Source organism: Leiobunum rupestre, chromosome 5 (genome assembly GCF_980474605.1).
Source record: "Leiobunum rupestre chromosome 5, qqLeiRupe1.1.hap1, whole genome shotgun sequence".
In the NCBI taxonomy this organism is placed as follows: Eukaryota; Metazoa; Arthropoda; class Arachnida; order Opiliones; family Sclerosomatidae; genus Leiobunum; species Leiobunum rupestre.
This window is the reverse complement of record NC_143388.1, coordinates 6,750,461-6,770,672: the sequence shown is the minus strand read 5'-3', so window position 1 is coordinate 6,770,672 and position 20,212 is coordinate 6,750,461. Positions and strand designations below refer to the sequence as shown.

The 20,212-nt window shown below is 36.9% G+C and overlaps 1 protein-coding gene across 1 annotated transcript in view; it reads left to right on the top strand.

Annotated features, from left to right (window-relative positions):
• The first annotated feature begins 2,073 nt into the window (after positions 1–2,073).
• The window catches only part of LOC149943404 (uncharacterized), a 59,244-nt gene continuing 41,105 nt past the window's right edge, over positions 2,074–20,212 (top strand). The window contains exon 1 of the mRNA XM_090174507.1: positions 2,074–2,376. The gene's annotated coding sequence lies outside the window, so the exon portion shown is untranslated. The remainder of the gene's footprint in view (positions 2,377–20,212) is intronic.

The window sequence follows — 20,212 nt, the reverse complement described above, 5'->3', positions numbered from 1 at the left end:
TGGGTGAAAATCCGGAACCACTCCTTCTGCGTAGAGTTTGTAAGTTCTCTCCCCACTGGTTAAAGGGGTTTTCCCTCGAGATCTTCGGTTTCCCCTTCCCATAAAAACTTGCTGAGGTTAACGGTAATAGTTAGTGTAGGGAGCTGTTGGCTCGCGTGGCATGAAGGGCTTGCCGCCACCCTCCTACGCATTGTAACCCGGCCACCTGTTACTTGATCACGCACAAGCAACATTGCTTATGTGGTCGAAGGTGGTGCTTTGGGTATTAGCTCTATTTAAAAAAAATAGCCTATCAGCCTAGTGCTTTCAACCATTTCTCACATAACAGTTCCGTTATCTGAGCCCAGGAAATAACATGAGATTACCCTGATTTAATCACGATTACCCTGATTTAATCATTTTACTAAGATTAAGACGCACCCAAAATGGAAGTGACCTGCCCCTCGATATATCCCCGATTAAATTCATTTAAAAAATTTCATTACTGCTTATTTTAATTTGCCAGCTACAAGATAATATCTAGTTAACGTATAAACTACCTTTCAGACTATGCAATGTTATTCGTGCCAAAATATCCGATATACCAATTAATTGGTCAGCCTAGGCTGTTGACACCTTTGCATAAAACAATGCTATTATATTGACTTTTGTGGGCCGCAATAGCGCTGCAATTGTTCACACAATTTGGCTTCCTCCAATAGGGTTACGTGTATTTGCTACTATTATCTGCTATTAATGAAATTTATTAATTAGGTTTAACCTGTCAAAATTATTTACGTCTGCTATTTCGATAATAGCAATATTATTTAGTAAGGAGTCGATGAGTCAAATGTTTGAAATTTCCCGCGTCAGCTTAAAGCAACTGTCGGCTCTATCATTGCCACCTTTATTATGATAAGACCTTTGTTATTAGAGATGGCCATGAATCTATCCGATTCTTCGAAAAAACGACTTTACTGGAGATCCTGGTGCCATCTATTAATGGCAAAGGAAGCTAAAATTCAAAATAGCGAAACAATAACGTCGTCAGAGAATCATTGTAGAGTATTATACTTAGACAACTTAATGAGCTTTAACCTAAATTATATATCCCATATAAAATATAAAAAAATTACTATATATTTAAGTTATTGTCAAATTTACAAACGAGCTAATCAACGCTAGGGGTACTTCTATGTACCGCCTTTTGGGCCAAAATGTGGCTTAAGCATCTTGTTTGGATTTCGACGCTCGCGACATCTGTCGAGTCGACACTTGCTTTAATTTCATTGGTCGAATTTCCAACGTTGCTTGTTGGTCGTTCACACTACTTAATTAACTGACAATTAATTGGACAAGTTTGGTTGCAAAACTAATTGACCTTTAAATGTTGTATAGTATGAACGGCAATTAAATCAGATAGCTGTTTAGCAATCTGAATGTTGAGAATTTATTTTTATTATTACGCAGGAATTTATATAATTAGAAGTTTCATTTAAATCAAGGAATACCTCCGCGTATTGTTCCATACCAGAGTGACTGAGAAAAATCATATCACCTCGGGCAGGAATCGAACCTACGACCTTTGGGTTACCGTCCCAACGCGGAGGTATTCCTTGATTTAAATGAAACTTCTAACCTGAATGTGATTAGATATATCAGTTCAGATTGGTTACTTGGGATAATGAAATCAGATTCCTGGGTGAAAGGTATACAAAAGACCTGTTTAACCGGTTATCTTCAAGTACTGAAAATTACGACCCGAATAACCTGAAAAGTCGTCCGTCGCGAGCCCTATCAATTTATCCCTGAACAGTAATTTCACCAATAAACCCTTAAAATTCCAAAATGAAGTTCTAAATGAGGCTTGGTAATCGTCGAAGCAGAAGAGACACGAATAAATAAATATTTAAGCGAGGACTCCGTCTGCGGGCTAAAATGAATAGCAACATTTAGCTAAAAGGGGAGATCGTCGAATCGCGTAATTCGATCTCTCGTGGCGAGCTAGCAGACGACGGAGGGAAAGCCATTGATTTTTCGTCGACGCGCTTCGAAAAGGTAAAAGCAGCCAGGAGATGCGTTGGACGCCGGATGATCTCGCAGAGTCGCTCACTAGAGCCTCGACACTCTGACCGACTGGATGGTCGCGATCGCGCTCACACACACACTGTGGCTAACAACGCAACAGCAGTTTCCTTCTCTCTGTCCTACTACGCTTAGAATGTCCCGAATCGGACACGATCTGTCCTCTAGACGACTATCATAAATATATATATATGTTGTATATGGTAGAACGCGACCGCACGCGAACCCGGAATACCCAAGTGGACGAAGCTACCTACCTGCTCAATGGATAAATAATTTACACTTGACTCGTCAGGGAAAGTGTACACTCAGGTGAGGACTATTTCCAACTAAATTAACAACGACTGCCTGCAATTGTGTCTGTCATTTTCACTTCCAAGTTCGATTACTTTGTTATAAATATATTCAGCCCTAATTTATAAACTTTGGTGACAAATTACACTGATATCTTAGGTATTAATATCGCCGAACTTTGATGTTAAATTGATACGAAATTTATGAATTACGATTGATACGTATGCGTAAGATTTTATTTTATATTTATGTAGTTTTTAATATTTCACGAACTGTTCAATGGGTCTAAATTTATATCATTTAATTTTTGATATTGGACACGGATATTTTATTTGTGTCTAATTGGTTCTTGTGATAATTCTGGATGGAATGGCTAATACGTAATATATTTCTAAGAAAATAGTGTAGATAAGAATAATTTTTTATATAATTAATAGAAATTATTCTCGGAATTAAGTAGAATATTTAGATATATTTGAAATAATATTGTTTTCATAGTAATGACTTAAATTTTTAACAACATTTTACAAATTTAAAGTATTTAATTAAATGAAAATTGGAATTTTTGATGAGCAAACCGCTGGTATAGTTAGGACTCAAGACCATTAAAATGTATGTTGTTTTTTGTGTTCCTTGGGTGGGCTCAAACGGAATGAAGTTTATCGTCTATGCTTAAGTAGAATGGGTTGAGAGTACAGAGTCCATTATGGCTTTAGCAAGTACCCTTGTGGTCCATTAGACAAAGCGGTAAAAAGGGGAGCCAATGACCATATAACCACTGCTTTATGGTGAAGAGATAAACATTGATACCCTAAATCTTCACGTCGGAACTGGCTGCCCGCGTTTGTCGCCATTGTATCCTATTTTGTGAAACACGCCGAGCCTAAAACTCTTTCGTTTTATTTGAAACCATGCCAATTTGTTATAACGTTTGCTACTTGTTATTTTATGTTTTTTTTTTCTTTCTAAAACAAGTGACTTGGCTTTTTTGCTATTGAAAAACCAATTAATATGAAAATATTCTAGGTTATACAGAGTGTTTCAAAATATTATGTAAAAATTTTAAGGAGTTGTAGGGGGTGAGTTGAGAAGTATGCCTGTTTTTTTCCCATTTTCCTACGATGAGTTAAAAAAGCGCCAGAGAGCTTCAAAGTGTGGCCCACTAGCCCCTGGAAGTAGGCTGCAACAAGCGCAAAACCAAGCAGCGGGGACTTTAAATACTGTTTATTTTTTTAGGCTGGTTACCTCGATTTGTTTAGTCCTTTTTTACCTACCACACGAACCCAAACCTTAATGTTCGCGTTTCCCTACTGCTTGGTTTGGCGCTTGTTGCAGCCTACTTCCAGGGGCTAGTAGGCCACACTTTGAAGCTCTCTGGCACTCTTTTAACTCATCGTAGGAAAATGGGGAAAAAACAGGCATTGTTATCAACTCACACCCTACAACTCCTTAATTTTTTTGCATAACCTTTTGAAACTCCCTGTATAGTTACATTACGGATATTGAAAATCAAGTATGTTTAAAACTTGTTGAGGTTAACGGTAATAGTTAGTGTAGAGAGCTGTTGGCTCGCGTGGCATGAAGTTCTTGCCGCCACCCTCCTACGCATTGTAACCCGGCTTTAAAAATCGCTCGATGACTTGGGCCTAAGATGGTGCCATGGGTATTAGCCAGTTTTAGCCTAGCTGATTATTATTATTATTATTTTATTAATGCGAAATGTAATGGTTTTTTAATGAACTTTAACCTCAATTATCTCAGATCACAGATTTAAACTTCGCTACTCCACAGTTCCGGTTTAGATCTAAATATGTTAAAAATTTCATTAAGAACGGTTAATTATGTCTATGACGATGACAAACATTTCGTCATTTTAATCGGTTATAAGAAAGTTTCGCTGGATACTTTTATTTTGAATGAAGCTTTTAACTTCCGGTGAAAATAATTTAATAGACGAGACTTTTCATTAGAATATGACTTTGCTAGGTTCGTGAGGAGGTAATAGAATCTTATCCAAGGATTTGATTAAAAATTATATTTTCATTTTAACCTCTACTAAAACCTCGTTTTGAACGAAATTTGAGCTAAACTAGACCCACCCCTCCTAATTTGAATTTATATGAAGCCCTATTTCCTGTTATTGCATCTGATATTTTTCATACGTCGTCTGAAATAAAAACTAGGCTTATTTAAAATAATTTTCTTCTATTGGCCCGAGTATTTTGTTAGTTTCATCATTACTTTAAATTTGTTAAGAATTAGCTTTTTTGTCCCATTTTTACTATGGACGGTTCTGCCTTTTCGCGTATTTTAACTGCATTATAGTCCATAGGGGTTTTTTATTCACTTTGACTTATCGTACATTTCATTATCCACCAATATCCCCCTTTTCGGCTTTCCGTTGCTACGCAACGCGTTTTGAAATTTTTAATTTTTAGGCTTCGCTTCTGTTTTCGGTTTACTACAAGCCAGATTCCCCGCACGGTCCTGATGAGCTCCAAATAGGGCGAAACCGGTCTACCGCTGGAAATTCTGCCTACTTTAATTCTATTTTAATTGGTTAGTGTCTCGAAGATCTATTTGATCCGAATTTCGCGTTTTAATTTTATTCACTTGGACCTATTGGCCTGAGTATTTCGTTAGTTTCATCATTACTTTAAATTGGTTAGTGTTAAGCTTTTTTGCTCCCTTATTGACGGCTTTTAAAATTCATTTTGCACGTGAAAAGACCTCTACATGTTATGGTCGAAAAAGCACGCAAAGAAGGCTGTGTGCCCAAGACATGTACCTGTAGTGTCGCCCGCTAAAATGTCATTTCTAAATCCGTCAATTATTAGGGATGGTTCTACCTTCTAGGTGGTTTTTATTCACTGAAATAAAAACTACTTTGACCAGAACTACTTAATTGAGCAGGATCGAAAACGAGTCTTTGTATAAATGCATATTCGGTGCTGGTGACCCTTTAAGAATTTACTAGTGTTGTTAATTTTCGGGAAAAATTTCCAGAAAATTTTCCGCAAATCGGAAAAATTGAAAATTGGAAAATAAATTACTTTTTAAGGGTTTTTAATTTTTTTTTATATTTTTATCGATATAAAATGTCTAATAACAGGAAACATACTACAAAACATTAATAGTGTTACATTGTTAATCAGTTTAAAGCTAGTCTAAGGGGTTTAGTTTTACTTTTAGGTTCGAAAAAATTAGGCGAAAATTCCGCTAAATCTGGCAGCATTTTCCAACAGGGGGCAAGACAGTCGGAGAGGGGTTTATTTAAGCACCAATTGTATAATTGGCATGATAAAAACAGGTTTCCAATTCTTAACAGAGTTCTCTAGAGATTAATTATCCTAAAAAAAAGCGCGCGAAATTGGAACAATCAAATTGGTTGTGTTCTGGAATGCATTTTAAAACATGTAAATAACATATGCTATTTTTCTACCTAGGAGCAACAAACACAGCACCCCACACAAGGAGAACGCAACCCGTCAAAAGCCGTACATTTTTCATTGGTTAGGCGCTGCCGTCGGAAGGGGAAAATTCGGAAATTGTCTTCCCCCTTTCCGTAAAACGTTCCGCGTAAAGGTTCGCTCAATGAAATTTGTACACAACACTCCGTTAGCGTGATTAAAGGCTAGCTACGTTCTAATTGTGTTTGTTGCTCCTAGATGCTACTAACGTTTGAACGTTTGTAAAATATTTTGAACGTTTGTAATATATTTATTTAAACTTCATGGTCCTATTTCCCCCGCTGCTGCTGCGAGAGGGCCAAGGGAAAGTGTCACCGGCGTACGATTCTATTGCCTCGGTTTTAGATAATCAATAAGATACCGAGCTGATTTGATTTCTTTAGGGGGAAGGATCTTAGTACGTTAGTCATTCGCGACCGAAACGAGTCTAGGTGGCGTAACGGCGCTAGCTTCTCCGAGGTAGCTCCTATGATCTAGCGTCTGCTACAGACAAACTAAAAAGTTATAAGCAAGTTTTTTTTCTTAAATAAACTTATCAACATATAAGCAAACGATTCCTAAAATATATTAAAATGCAAGTATCATTATTTATCAAGTCAAATTTACGAATAACGATGAGGAAGAACTTATAGCGTCTGCTTTAGCCGCTACCTATAAAGGTTTCAACCAAAGGGGGCGTAGCGATAGTTTTCGGTCACAAATATATACTAGACACGATTACACCGTCTATATGTTAGAGAACTGACATAGCTAAAGCTTGAGCAATTCGACGGTGGTATAAATTGATAGGACGTTTTTAACTTCCCGTTTCCTGAAGTCATCAAGAAGCTAAATATGGGACATTCGTATAGGCACGCTTACTTTCCAGGGAAATTTATTCGACTATCTAGTTTAAAGGCCACCTCATTGTTATTCAAATTAGGCCCTCGTCAAACTACACTTATATGCCCCCCACTCCGAGAAGAATAACCCAACTTTACTGGCGCAGAGTTCTTTCGTGTTAGATCGACGGCGAAATTTCGATTGTCTCACTCCCAGGTTACTGAGATAATGCGAACGAAAAGGCTCAGTTAGTTCTAGCTTAAACCCGAGATAATGTTTTAATGCATCTCACGTGAAGAGAATTTCTAATAGAAATGTTCGTCGAGTTCACTTTGGGTCAGATCCACATTTCGGAGGTTATGATGACTTTTCCTGACCATATCAAATGGTTTCACACGAGAGGGATAATATACTCGATCGTTAATTTTAATCGTTCAGATAATGATTGAGTTGCATCTGTTCGAATCGTGTTGTGTATGATTGAATTGCCGTTGTACTAATCGTGTTGTGTATGATCGAATTGCATTTGTCCACATCGTGTTGCGTATGATCGAGTTTCATTGGTACAAATCGTGTTGCGTATGATCGAGTTTCATTAGTTCTAATCGTGCTGCGTATGATCGAGTTTAATTTGTTCGAATCGTGCTGCGTATGATCGAGTTGAATTTGTTCGAATCGTGTTGAGTATGATCGAGTTTCATTGGTCCAAATCGTGTTGCGTATGAATGAATTGAATTTGTTCGAATCGTGCTGCGTATGATCGAGTTGAATTTGTTCGAATCGTGTTGCGTATGATCGAGTTTCATTGGTCCAAATCGTGTTGCGTATGAACGAATTGAATTTGTTCGAATCGTGCTGCGTATGATCGAGTTGAATTTGTTCGAATCGTGTTGCGTATGATCGAGTTTCATTGGTCCAAATCGTGTTGCGTATGAACGAATTGAATTTGTTCGAATCGTGCTGCGTATGATCGAGTTGAATTTGTTCGAATCGTGTTGCGTATGATCGAGTTTCATTGGTCCAAATCGTGTTGCGTATGATCGAATTGAATTTGTTCGAATCGTGCTGCGTATGATCGAGTTGAATTTGTTCGAATCATGTTGCGTATGATCGAGTTTCATTGGTCCAAATCGTGTTGCGTATGAACGAATTGAATTTGTTCGAATCGTGTTGCGAATGATCGAATTACATTTGTCCAAATCGTGTTGCGTATGATCGAATTGCATTTGTTCTAATCGTGTGGCGTATGAACGAATTACATTTGATCTAATCGGGTTGCGTGTGATAGACTTGCATTTATTTTTAATTGTGTTGCGTATGATAGAATTGCATTTTATCTAATCGTGTTGCGTATGATCGAATTGCATTTGTTCTAATCGTGTGGCGTATGATCGAATTACATTTGTTCTAATCGTGTTGCGTACAATCGAATTGCAGTCGTTCTAATCGTGTGGCGTATGATCGAATTTATTTTGTTTGAAAACTGTTGGAAATGATCAAATTGCATTTGTTGGAAAGTTTAGAATTGCATTTGTTGGAAAGTTTAGAATTGCATTTGTTGGAAAGTTTAGAATTGCATTTGTTGAATTGTCCTAGTCGTATTTGTTCGAGATATATATATATATATATATATATATATATATAATTGTAATAATTCCTGCGCTAATATATATATATATATATATATATATATATATATATATATTAGCGCAGGAATTATTACAATTATAGAAGTTTCGAAATATGTTTGAAAACCTTTCAAAAATGTTCAAATTTACTTGAATTTAAGAACGAAATTTGGTTTAAATTATTAAATTTGTTACAATTTATATAAAAAAGATATTCAAATTAGCTTAAAACAAATCAATATTTACATAAATGTTTAAGGCACATTTTTTGGTTCGATTCCGAGAAGTGACATTCGAAGAAACGATAGCAAATTTTCTTAAATGCAAATAATTAAAATTAAATTAAATATACTTAGTCTGGTTTGGGAAGACATTTTTTCCTTTGTACATTTTTTCCTTTGTACATTTTTTCCGATTACCAGTTATGAGGTGTAGGGTAATTAGTTTTCTCAAAAGTGGACCTTGTTTTGGATCCCCACCATTTATTTGGGGAGGCGCTTCTGCGGGCCCGTTAAAACCATTTGTGAGTCCCCAAGGAATATTAAAGGTATACAGGTCTGCGTTAGCAGTTTCCCATGCCCTAAGCAAAGTCTTCTAACCGGGCCCTAATGTTTTATTTTTTCCTAAAACAACTGTAAGAAAACCTATCTCTAGAATCTGAACCCTTCGATCGTACGGGCCCTAGGCAATTGCCTATGTTGCCTAGTCAGTAAAGTGGCCCTGAGGCTATATCTAGCATACCGTACCCCTGGCACCACCACTGCATGCATGGTTATTCCCTAAAAAAGTTACAAAAAACAAGTTGGCGGGCCAAAATATACCTCTCCTCGGAAGAGTTTGTCCATAGAGAAATAACAGGAGGGCCGACTCAGCCTTTGGGCTGTGTAAGTTTATTTCGAAAGGAGATGCTAGCGTCACCTGGCTGTCGTACGGTACTAAATAGGGCGGCCAATTTAAACTTCTCCTGTTATTCCTCAATGGTTTGTCTATGATATTATTTATTTTCAATTTGAAAACGTGGAAGTCAATGGCTCAGCTGTAAAAGATCCACCTGCTAAGAATATGACCCGGATTCGATTCCTGGCAACTACGGTATTTAAAATTAAAATAATTAATTTTAATTTAATTTATAAATTAAAAAATATATAATAAATTAACGTTAATAAGTAAAAAAAAAGGCGTAAAGGAACACGGACTTTCTCCAAGGCTGTTTGTCTTAATATCGTTGTGGCGTATTTTCGATCTTTTATTGTAAAGGCCAATAGCTTAGCGGTAAAATATCCGACTGCCGTAAATACGACTCGGGTTCGATTACTGGTCACAGACGTATTATGAATTTTAATTTAATCTATAAATAATAAAAATCTTACAGAATAAATTGTCTTTTATAAACTTATTGAGGTAAATTTCATAAAAACGTAAAGGAAGACAGACTTTCCCCGAAATGGTTTCTGTAAATATCACCTTAGACCAAGAAACACAAGGACGTCTCGCTCATAGCATACCCAACGCTTTATTTTTCGGCGGGGCTTTGTTGCGGCTGCGGTAGGGAGAGGGGGGTTAGGTGATACAGATAGTCAATAGGCGCCATCCATGAGAGATAAAAAATAACGTTTTTTAAAGAACTTGAAAAAAAAAATAATCAGCTAAGAGTTACATATTTTTAAATTATTTTATATTTTTTAAATATTTTAGGGACACAAATATTAAAAAACATTCCAGGAATTTCGTTTTTCGGAGCCACGCTGTAGCAGGCCACGTGCTGACAGATTGTAGGGCTGTGCACGTGACTCAAATAGCCAAGTAAAATTGACTCACCTTCGCTACTAGCGACACAGCGCGAGATAAATAGGAACTAGGCAGCCGCAACGAAGCTTCGGGCGCGAAATATATACCGTGCGACGTCCCTGTGTTTCTTGGTCTAAGATATCACTGCAATACTGTGGTGTCGGTGGTTCTGCGGTAGAGTACTCGCCTGTCGCTCAAGGAGGCGTGAGTTCAGATCGCGCTTAATACTAAAAAACGAGTACAAGATCTGATAAATTGGTTTGAGTCTATTTGATCGATTCCCAAATGATCGAACGGGTCCCATTTGATCGAATGAAATTTGATCGAAAGCTACGGTAGGGTAAAACTACTAGTTTTTGGGAGTAAATCGAAAAGGCAACGGTGCATACGCGCCTACGGCGCGCGTACATCAACCTAACCTAACCTGACCCTATTTATATATATCAAAAACAACGGGCCGTTATCGTCGATGTCATAAAAAATTCCATCATATAGTGTATAAAGTAAAAATCTCTTCATCTTTGTGGCTTAATACAGTTAAAGCAATGAATTATTCCATCATTATTCCTTCTGCACTTAAGCAATGAATTATTCCATCATTATTCCTTCTGCACTTAAGCAATGAATTATTCCATCATTATTCCTTCTGCACTTAAGCAATGAATTATTCCATCATTATTCCTTCTGCACTTCATATTGACATTCGGTAAAATAAAAACATACCAACTGGTACTATAAGTACTCTTGAATTCGATCAAATAGTATTCGATCATTTGAAGGTTCGATCTTATGAAACAAATGACAAATGGGATTCGATCAAATGGAATTTCGATCAATTGCAACGTATAATGATCGACTGTCGATCACATATTTTTCGATCAAATGGACCAACACCGATAAATTTACATTTGTAGGCCCTGTCTCCAAATTGGGTGACGTTTTTGCGTCCCTTTGTTGGCTAATCTCAAAGCCTCGCTCGCAATCCGTTAAAAGCCGCTCTAGGGTCGGATAACTAAGTTATTTCTCGAGCAATCGAGAAGCAGTCGAGTTTGGCTTTAGTGAACATCCCCCGTTGTAGAGAGAGAGCGGCGAAAGCTTCATTGGGCCTCCAGAATTTTGAAATTATTGAACCATTCTCTACATACCGGCGAAGCAAATGTTAGCCAAAAAGCTTGGCAACGCCGCTAAGTAACGTTGGACGGGCGTATATAGTTCAATTAGGCATTTGCCGCTGTGAATTTGGAACCGGTTGCGTTGTCTACTATAGATTATAAGCGATTGCTTGAATTTTCCAGCTTATGGATCACGTTTGATGGCTTATCTACTGAGTAGACAAAATTGGCCTAGACGCAATTGTGATAATTAGAACCAGGGAAGTTCAATAGCTCTCTATGAGAGTAGCTAGGGTTATTTTGACGCGGAAAGTTCATACCGGTCGATTCCGAACAAAAAGTTAACGCACGGACTTTTGGAATCTAGCAATTATTTTTTTTAATTTATATTTCATTTAATTTCAAATCAAAATACGTTCTCGAATAAAATCTAATTACCAACGTTCAAAAATATTGAAGTTCAATTTCTTTTCGATCCTCCAGATGTTAGAAATTCTTACCAATACGTATTTCTTTTCTTACCGAATTGATATTCTCTGTAATTGGTTTGGAAGGGACTAAAATTGAAACACTGTTGAGGTCCTTTGATCTTAAATATTGATTTTCTACAGCACTTAAAGACTTTTTAATTTTTTAATAATGTTTAAGGAAATAATTTTGAATATCAAGTAAATGAAACCACATTTTTAACAATTCCACTTTCATTTTTCAAATGAAACATGTATACCTTCGCAGGCTTGAGGCAATTTTCAAAGGTCACGAACTTCTCGCCAAACCACGAATGCCCACACCGCATTATGGACCTAACGACGTTATATGTAAGCTTTTCAATAAGGAGATGCACTTATTTACGAACCATATTTTCTGTAAGGGTCTTTTTAGAAACTCGATCAGAAATAGCGTTTTCCATTTGATTGCTCAAGATTCGCTCCGAATCTGTCCCTGACGTCATAGATCCAATCGACTAGAGTAAAACCGCCAATGGAACATTACATTATCATATTCCCGCGCTTTGTTGTTTTTCGTCTGCTAGTAATTTGAATTTTCGCGTCTTGGTCTGCCATTTTGCCAAAAAATCTAAAAGGAACACGCAAAAATTTGCTCCGATCTCGATCTCGATCCGTTGATCTGCCGAAATCGGCAGATCGGTAAAATCGGTTTTGGGCGATATCGGAGCACACGAGAGCTAGAAATGGAACACGTGAAACTTGATCGGAGCAGATCCGAGCACGCAAATGGAACATAAAATGTTGATCAGAGCGATCTAGAGCACTCGAGAGCAGTCAAATGGAAAACGCGAAAAGTTATGTATTTCACCAGAACTATTTATTTTTGCGAAACATCTTGATAAAATCAGCGAGAGCCGGCGAAGGTACATGTACATGTTTCAAACAAATTACATTAGTAGCATTATGAAATGGATACTCTTCTCTTAAAAAAATAAATTATATACCTTTGCTGTTACGAAATCCATTCTTATAACTAATACCATAAGCCTATCATATAAGGTCCCCATAAGCAAAGGTCTAGGCCAAATTTTTGACGATCACATACCCGTTATTAAGAGGTAGATAATCAAAATCTGCACCTCCTAGTGGCTACGTCCTCAACTATGCATTTCTGAAATAAATTTCGCGAAATGCATTATGAATGCGCACAAGCCGTGCGCGTACGTTTTTAAACTTAGAACCACGCGAGATAAATCTCCGCCGCGAGCCCTTAGCACCGTAGCCAAGGCTTACTCGCAATTTTATCGCTCTCAAACTTAAAATTAACACTTATCTTTGCAAAATGATTCATCAGAACCTAAAACTGGCTATTAGAAATAAGAGTTGTGTTTCTGAAGGTATTTATTTTTCAAATGTGAGATTTAGACGCGTTTTGTGTGCCATTTATCAACCCGAGCGTGGCTGCTCTACCAAGTAAGAGAATATTTTAGATGAAGAAATTTTGAAAACGAAGATGGCGCTACTGCCCTATCGTCGTACGTTCATTTTCTTATCACATGAAAAATTCCGTAAACCTGGGGCTCTATGCTAGACCTTTACTTATGGGGACCTTATGATAGGGTTATGCTAATACCAAAAAGGTGATATCAACTTTTAAAAACAGGTTTTCAACGTGCTTTAACCCAGTACGGCGAAAACGTTAGCGTCTCTCAATGGTAGCAACTGAACGCTACTTCCAAACTGTAGCACCGGCCAACTATGACGTATAATTTTTTCGACAAAGCTGACAAGTAAAGGGCCTAATACAGTCGAATGAAAACGCACTCGGAACAGTCGGCGTAAGAAATTTGGGTCATTCGGGGCGCAGAGTCGCGCGAGGGAGATACGAAAGAGGCAAAATTAAAGACGCGAAATCGGAACTACTTTTTGTCTCGCTTTATGGCGCAGAAAATAACACTGTCAAGGCGGGTTGCGCGCGGAGAAGGCGATCTTCCCAGGGTGTTTCTGTCAGAAAGTGCGTCTCGAACTTAAACAACCTTCACCCGTCACCGGGCCTTCGAGTAGAGTGTCGGGTGACGGGTGAAGGGCGGACGACGACGGAATGCGCGATGAGCGTAATGAAGTTCTTCTCGGAGCGAAATGCCCATTGATTTGTTTAGAGGAATGCCAAGGAAAGAAGCCTCTTTGCGAGGGACGGTGTTGACAAGGAAAAGAGGACGATCAAGGGGTATTTCCATTACCGGCGGCAAAGCCAAACAAATAGGAGACGAAGAGAGAAGCTAAATTGCGTCCGTACAAACACGCCACCATTCAATTGGCGCAATTATTTTTTCTCTCTCTCTGGCGCCGGATATCGAGATAGACGCCGCAGAAACGCTAATATAAATGTTTTCTCTTATCCATAGTTACTCGTAAATTAACGGCCTATGGGCGGCCTAGGGGCGGAAAAGTGCAACGCGTCCCCGGTTGGGAAACTTCGCGTGCTAGTGGCCACGGACTCACCGTGCTGAGCAATTTGACATCTGTACGCTTGTTATTTAGTCCCATGGTTAATAACTTATTATTTGTTGGTTTAAGTTCACGCGGTCACAGAATGAAAAAATAATGTATTTTCACATGCGAAGTATTGACAGGTTTATTTAACTTTAGGGACCCCGTAAGTTAGACTTGCTTTCCCCAAAATGATCCTTCTTTTATCCTTATGGCACGACAGCGCCATCTATGTAACTTATTAATTAACTTTTAAATTACGTTGATTAATGAAAAGCATTATTTTTATATAAATATTTACTGCTAAAAATAATTTATTTTCTAAGTTATCTTAGTATTATAAAATTAAATTAATTATTTGTCGACCCTACCATTGTTTTTTTTTCATGAGGTTCTTTAGAGGGTGCTGTTGACAAATCAACACAAAATTATCCTCCTACACCCAGGTGGGGGAAAAGAAAGTCTGACTTATTGTTAGTATTAGTGGTATAACGTCGTAAGCACACCTCCTAATAGTTGAATAACCCTGGAGTACTACAGTTTTTCCACGCATAATTATAGATAAATTTTACTTTAAATATATATTGGCATTTTTAGACCTTCATTAGGGTTACATTACACCGTTTATATATGAAAAATAATTGTACACAATAAATACCGTTGGTAATATTTATAAATGATAGTATTTATAAATATTACTGGTTTAATTATGGCAATTTCAATAGCTACTGGATATTCGTCTGCTAAGAGGACAATTTTAAATTTAAAAACACTTTTCACGTTGGCCGCTAGGTGGCTCAATGTTAACTGAAGGGGTTTTAAGATCTATCTAGAGTTGTAAGTCGGAAAACTTTCCAGAAAATTACCGAGGTCTTTTTTCCGGAAAATATTCCGTACTTTTCCGAAAAAAAGAAAAAAAGTTTTCATTCCATGATTAGCCTACTATCATTTGCATATTTAAATTTCGCGACAATAATTTTCCGGAAATTTTTCCGCATTTCATTTTCCCCGAAAATTAACCGCTATCAGATTACAAGGAACCAAATTTAATTTTAAATCCTACATTATTAAAATTTAAGGGAATATGAAATTTACATAAAAATAATAGATGATTTTAGATCTCACAAAAATTTACAAACGCGGAATTTAGCAAATATTAGAGAGGTGATGTTTTAAAGACAACGTCGGGAGTACCTCCACGTACGAGGAGAAACATTATTTAAAATCGGTTAAGCGCGATTTCAGTTCGCCGGCTAACGCAATCAAGTACGTTTGCTATCGAATTTTAACAAATTGCACACCTTTCGCTAACCCAGGGTACACGAACAATTAAAAAAGTCGTTTGAACAATACTAAAACAGTCGTTATATATGAGAATACGTTTTGTCGAAATACAGTCATTTGTTTCTTCGTGAGCCCGGCTTTACAGCAAATGTCTCTCTTTGTATACATATTTCGCCAAATTATAATTTTACAGGTACGCTGCTAGATAAATAATAAGTAGTCATAACTCTGTCTCGATTTGTTGAGTTGGATAATTATAATTATCAGTATTTACATTTAAACACTACAAATATATTAAGATCGACAGAACTATGGCGTCGTCTTGAAATTGTTAAATATTCGAATGAAAAGTACAAACGTGAAAGTAAAACGCCCAAAATGCTCATTTGACTCCCGACGTTGTTGTTCAAACTTATACAGTGGTCTGCTTAACCTCTCTAATGTTGGAACTTTGAAATAAATTGGCTGATCTTATGGATCATTTTAGTAAAGTAGGATCAATAATTGTTTTTTCTACTTAGCAGGCCCGTCTTAAGATCTGTTGGGGCCCTGGGCTAAATTTTTTCTTAAGACCTTTGCGATCGCCAACGGTCAGCCTTTGTATGTCCGTTGTCTAAATTCAACTACTTAATAATCAAACCAAAACATTTAAAAAGTATAACCAAAAATATATATAAAAACCATAAAGTGGACCTCTAAGGCCCTTACCGACAACATGAAAAATGAGAAACCCCCTCAATCACCCCAGAGCTGCGTCCCCCATTCGGGGAGAAGAGGAGGGGATGTTAGTTCGCCGCCGCGGAGGGTTAAATTCGCGCAATTTTACACAAGGTACATGCGTTAGTTGGCAAAATTTAAATAGTTCCAAAAAATCTCAAACGTTTTCGTTGTGAAATTTCCAAAGTGATAGATTCAAATTGATTTTTAAACATGAGTGAAAATATTAACGGAAAACCATTAGATTTAGTGGCGTTAATAGAAAATTACGAAGATGAAGACTTTTTTATCATTGATAAATCCGGAAACCTTAAAAAGACTCTGGAATGTTTTAAAAGGCAACTGCTCTTCTGTTCTTTTCCGTGGCATTTCAAATGCAAAAGAAAATATCCCTAAATTGAAATGAAGTAGATGATTACATTGATGAAATTTGATTTTATAACCTAATTGAAAATTAAATAAATAAAATTCAAAACAAACCTAGAAAACGATGTAGCTTATCGGGCCTTTGCATCAAAGGAAAATAAAGTATTTCCATAATCCGTAAATCTAGAAACCGTGGTATTTCCAAAGCAGACGGTGCAGACGATTTTTTATATTTGTTCCCAGCAGAGCTGCTAGTATCGCGATTCTCGTGAAACTATTTTCCGACATCGCGTGACGTAGAACGATGACGTATGTAGCTCTAAGGCGATTGGTTTTGGAATAAAGAGGGAGAATGACACCCCCAGTCGTTTCTCATTTTACAAGGCTATTGTAGTGGAAGGTAGCGAAGGGCCGTAGAGGTCCACTTTATGGTTTTTATATATATTTTTGGTATAACATAGGCCTACTGAAAATAAGATTTTTACTGACAGTGACTCGCTGTTAAGTTTTTAGAAATTGTTGGTACCGTATGATACGCGATGTGGTGATGTGTCAAATTATTTTAGACGTAACTAAAAGATACAAAATATTAAATGAGCATAAATAATATCAAAAGTAGCATAAGACCCAAAAGAAATTTTAATAGGCGCGAAGGTACAGCTGACACACTTTTGGGTCTTTTGCTACTTTTGATAATATTTAACCAACTAAATCCTTTTCCCTAGAGTAGATGCTGTATGGCTGGCCTTTCCGGGGGCCCAAAGCTGGCTGGGGATCTTCTCAAAGAAGGCGATAGCATAAATTATTTTGGTCGTAGATTACTTGTTAAGATGTTCCCCGAAATTCGTCATAGCACTGCCAACTTCTATACCGCAATCGGGGTTGGCCGTGGTCAACATACAAAAGGGTGTACTTTGTACGAGCGAATAATAAAAACCTTTATAGGGGCTGCTTCACTAAGCCTAGGTTAAAAACGTGTTCTAGTCTTAAGTCTTTAATTTTTTTTTACAATTTTCTAATCAGACTTAGTTTTATCACTATCACAATTATAAGACTAATTTCCGAGTCGTCGATAAGTTAAGTTTAAAAAATTAATGTTTTTTTCTATTAAAATAGTATTAATGTTTAAACGGTAAACTTTAAAGCAATATAACCACGTGACTATTTTTAAAGCTTTCTAAAGTTTGATGGCGCTCAAATGTTTGGTTTACCCCCATTTCGCCCAAAATAGTTCTCCCAATTCCAATTTCTCCCAATCCCATTTCTCCCAATCCCATTTCCCCCAATCCTATTCGTCCCAATCCCATTTGTCCCAAAATAGTTATCCCAAATCCCATTTGTCCCAAAATAGTTATCCCAAATCCCATTTGTCCCAAAATAGTTATCCCAAATCCCATTTGTCCCAAAATAGTTATCCCAAATCCCATTTGTCCCAAAATAGTTATCCCAAATCCCATTTGTCCCAAAATAGTTATCCCAAATCCCATTTGTCCCAAAATAGTTATCCCAAATCCCATTTGTCCCAAAATTACACTTGGTATAAACATGAATCTAAGTACATCAAATTTTGCCCCTATGAATATAGTAAACCTAACCTAACCTAACCTAACCTAACCTAACCTAACGCCAAGTCAATTCACATATGGGCCCCTTCCTATTTTATTAGACAATGTCGTCAAAAATATAATGCCGTCAAAATGTTACGCTGTATTTTTTTCGACATATCGACTGGTACCGATGAGATCTAAAACCGCGCAATTACCATATATTTGGAAAATAATGATTGGGAGAAAGGGGAATCCATATTTTTGGGAATATTGATCGTTGGGAGAAATGGGAATCAATTTTTTTGGGAAACTTGATCGTTGGGAAAAATGGGAATACATATTTTTGGGTTAAATGAACTCCGGTTCGGAGAAATGGAATTGGGACAAATGGGACACCATGTTTTTGGGAGAACTGATAACTTTGGGAGAAGGTAAAATTGCGATAAATGGGAACATACCAAATGTTTTACCCAGTATACCTTGCAATTTATGCTATCGCCTATAGTCATTATCCTTAATATAAAAATAAATACATTCTTGGTTTAAAAAAGTTAACTATTTTGGTTATCTGATGTAGTACTGACCCAAACACGGATTTGTTCTTAGCGTGTCCTTCTTTACAAAAATAATATACAATAAAAAGTACGGAAAATATATAATGTTCGTGTTGATACCTCTTCATGGGTTGCTAAACCAGTTTATTACGTATTACGGACATCAAATAATAATTAGATTTGAAAATGACCCTAATATGACGTGCAATAGATGACGCTTTTCGGGAGTGCATATGTCACTTCCATATATCTGCTCAGGACACACTAGACTTATAGGTTTCTCTACAAATTGAATGCCATCTAGTGGTTAGTTCGTGTTCATCTTGGATTATAATTAAGCCAAGTGTTCATAGTGCTTGCCCTTAGAATAACTTGATGCCAAGGCTTAGTTGTAAAAGGAAATATTTTTGTAGTCTTAAGAAACTACTTTAAGGGTAAGGAGAAGGTCGGTTATTTTGGTATATTTTGTTGTTTAAATTAAAGTACTTTATGCAAATTAAATATATTGTTTCACATTTTGTCAAAAATTAAATAATGCTCAGATTTAAAAAATATTTACATATTTAGTTCCAGGAAATGGCTAGGAGTGACTCAGCACTCCTACGACCTCTAGTGGTAACGTTTTCGGTACTTAAGCAACATAGGGTTTTCGATTGTCAAACTGGGACGTTAGCACGTGGGAAAAAGTCACAATCTACCAAGGCTAATTTGTGATCATTTTCACGGTTTACCCCCATTTCGCCCAAAATAGTTCTCCCAATTCCAATTTCTCCCAATCCCATTTCTCCCAATTCCCATTTCTCCCAATCCCATTTCCCCCAATCCTATTCGTCCCAATCCCATTTGTCCCAAAATAGTTATCCCAAATCCCATTTGTCCCAAAATTACACTGGAGGAATTCTTCTGGGGTTTTGGATCCTAACCTAATCTAACCTAACCTAACCTAACGCCAAGTCAATTCACATATTCACAAAACGGTAAACTTACTTTGTTTACCGATTCCAAATAATGATTGGGAGAAATGGGAATCAATTTTTTTGGGAAACTTGATCGTTGGGAAAAATGGGAATCAATTTTTTTGGGAAACTTGATCGTTGGGAAAAATGGGAATACATATTTTTGGGTTAAATGAACTTCGGTTCGGAGAAATGGAATTGGGACAAATGGGACACCATGTTTTTGGGAGAACTGATAACTTTGGGAGAAGGTAAAATTGGGTTAAATGGGAACATACTATTTTCACATACCGTTAATTCGAAAACAAGCAAGTGGATATACAGAATTTTTGAAATTTACAAGAAAACACACTATTAAGTGTATGGCGGTGAAAACTAATAACTGATGGAAGTTTAGAATGATTGATTGAAATATTTGGCAGTTCAATTTCTTAATTTTATCTTAATACACTGACAATTAGTTGGAAAAGTTTGGTGGTCAGTCAAATTTTCCTTTAAAATTTGTATAGGCGTAATGCCCCTTTAGTTATAAGAATGGATTTCGTGGTGTTGTAAGTCGGTAAATTTTCCGGAAAATGACCGAGGGCTTTTTCCCGGAAAATTATCCGTACTTTTTCCGAAAAAAATAAAAAAAACTTTAAAAAGGTTTCATTTCATGATTAGTCTAATAT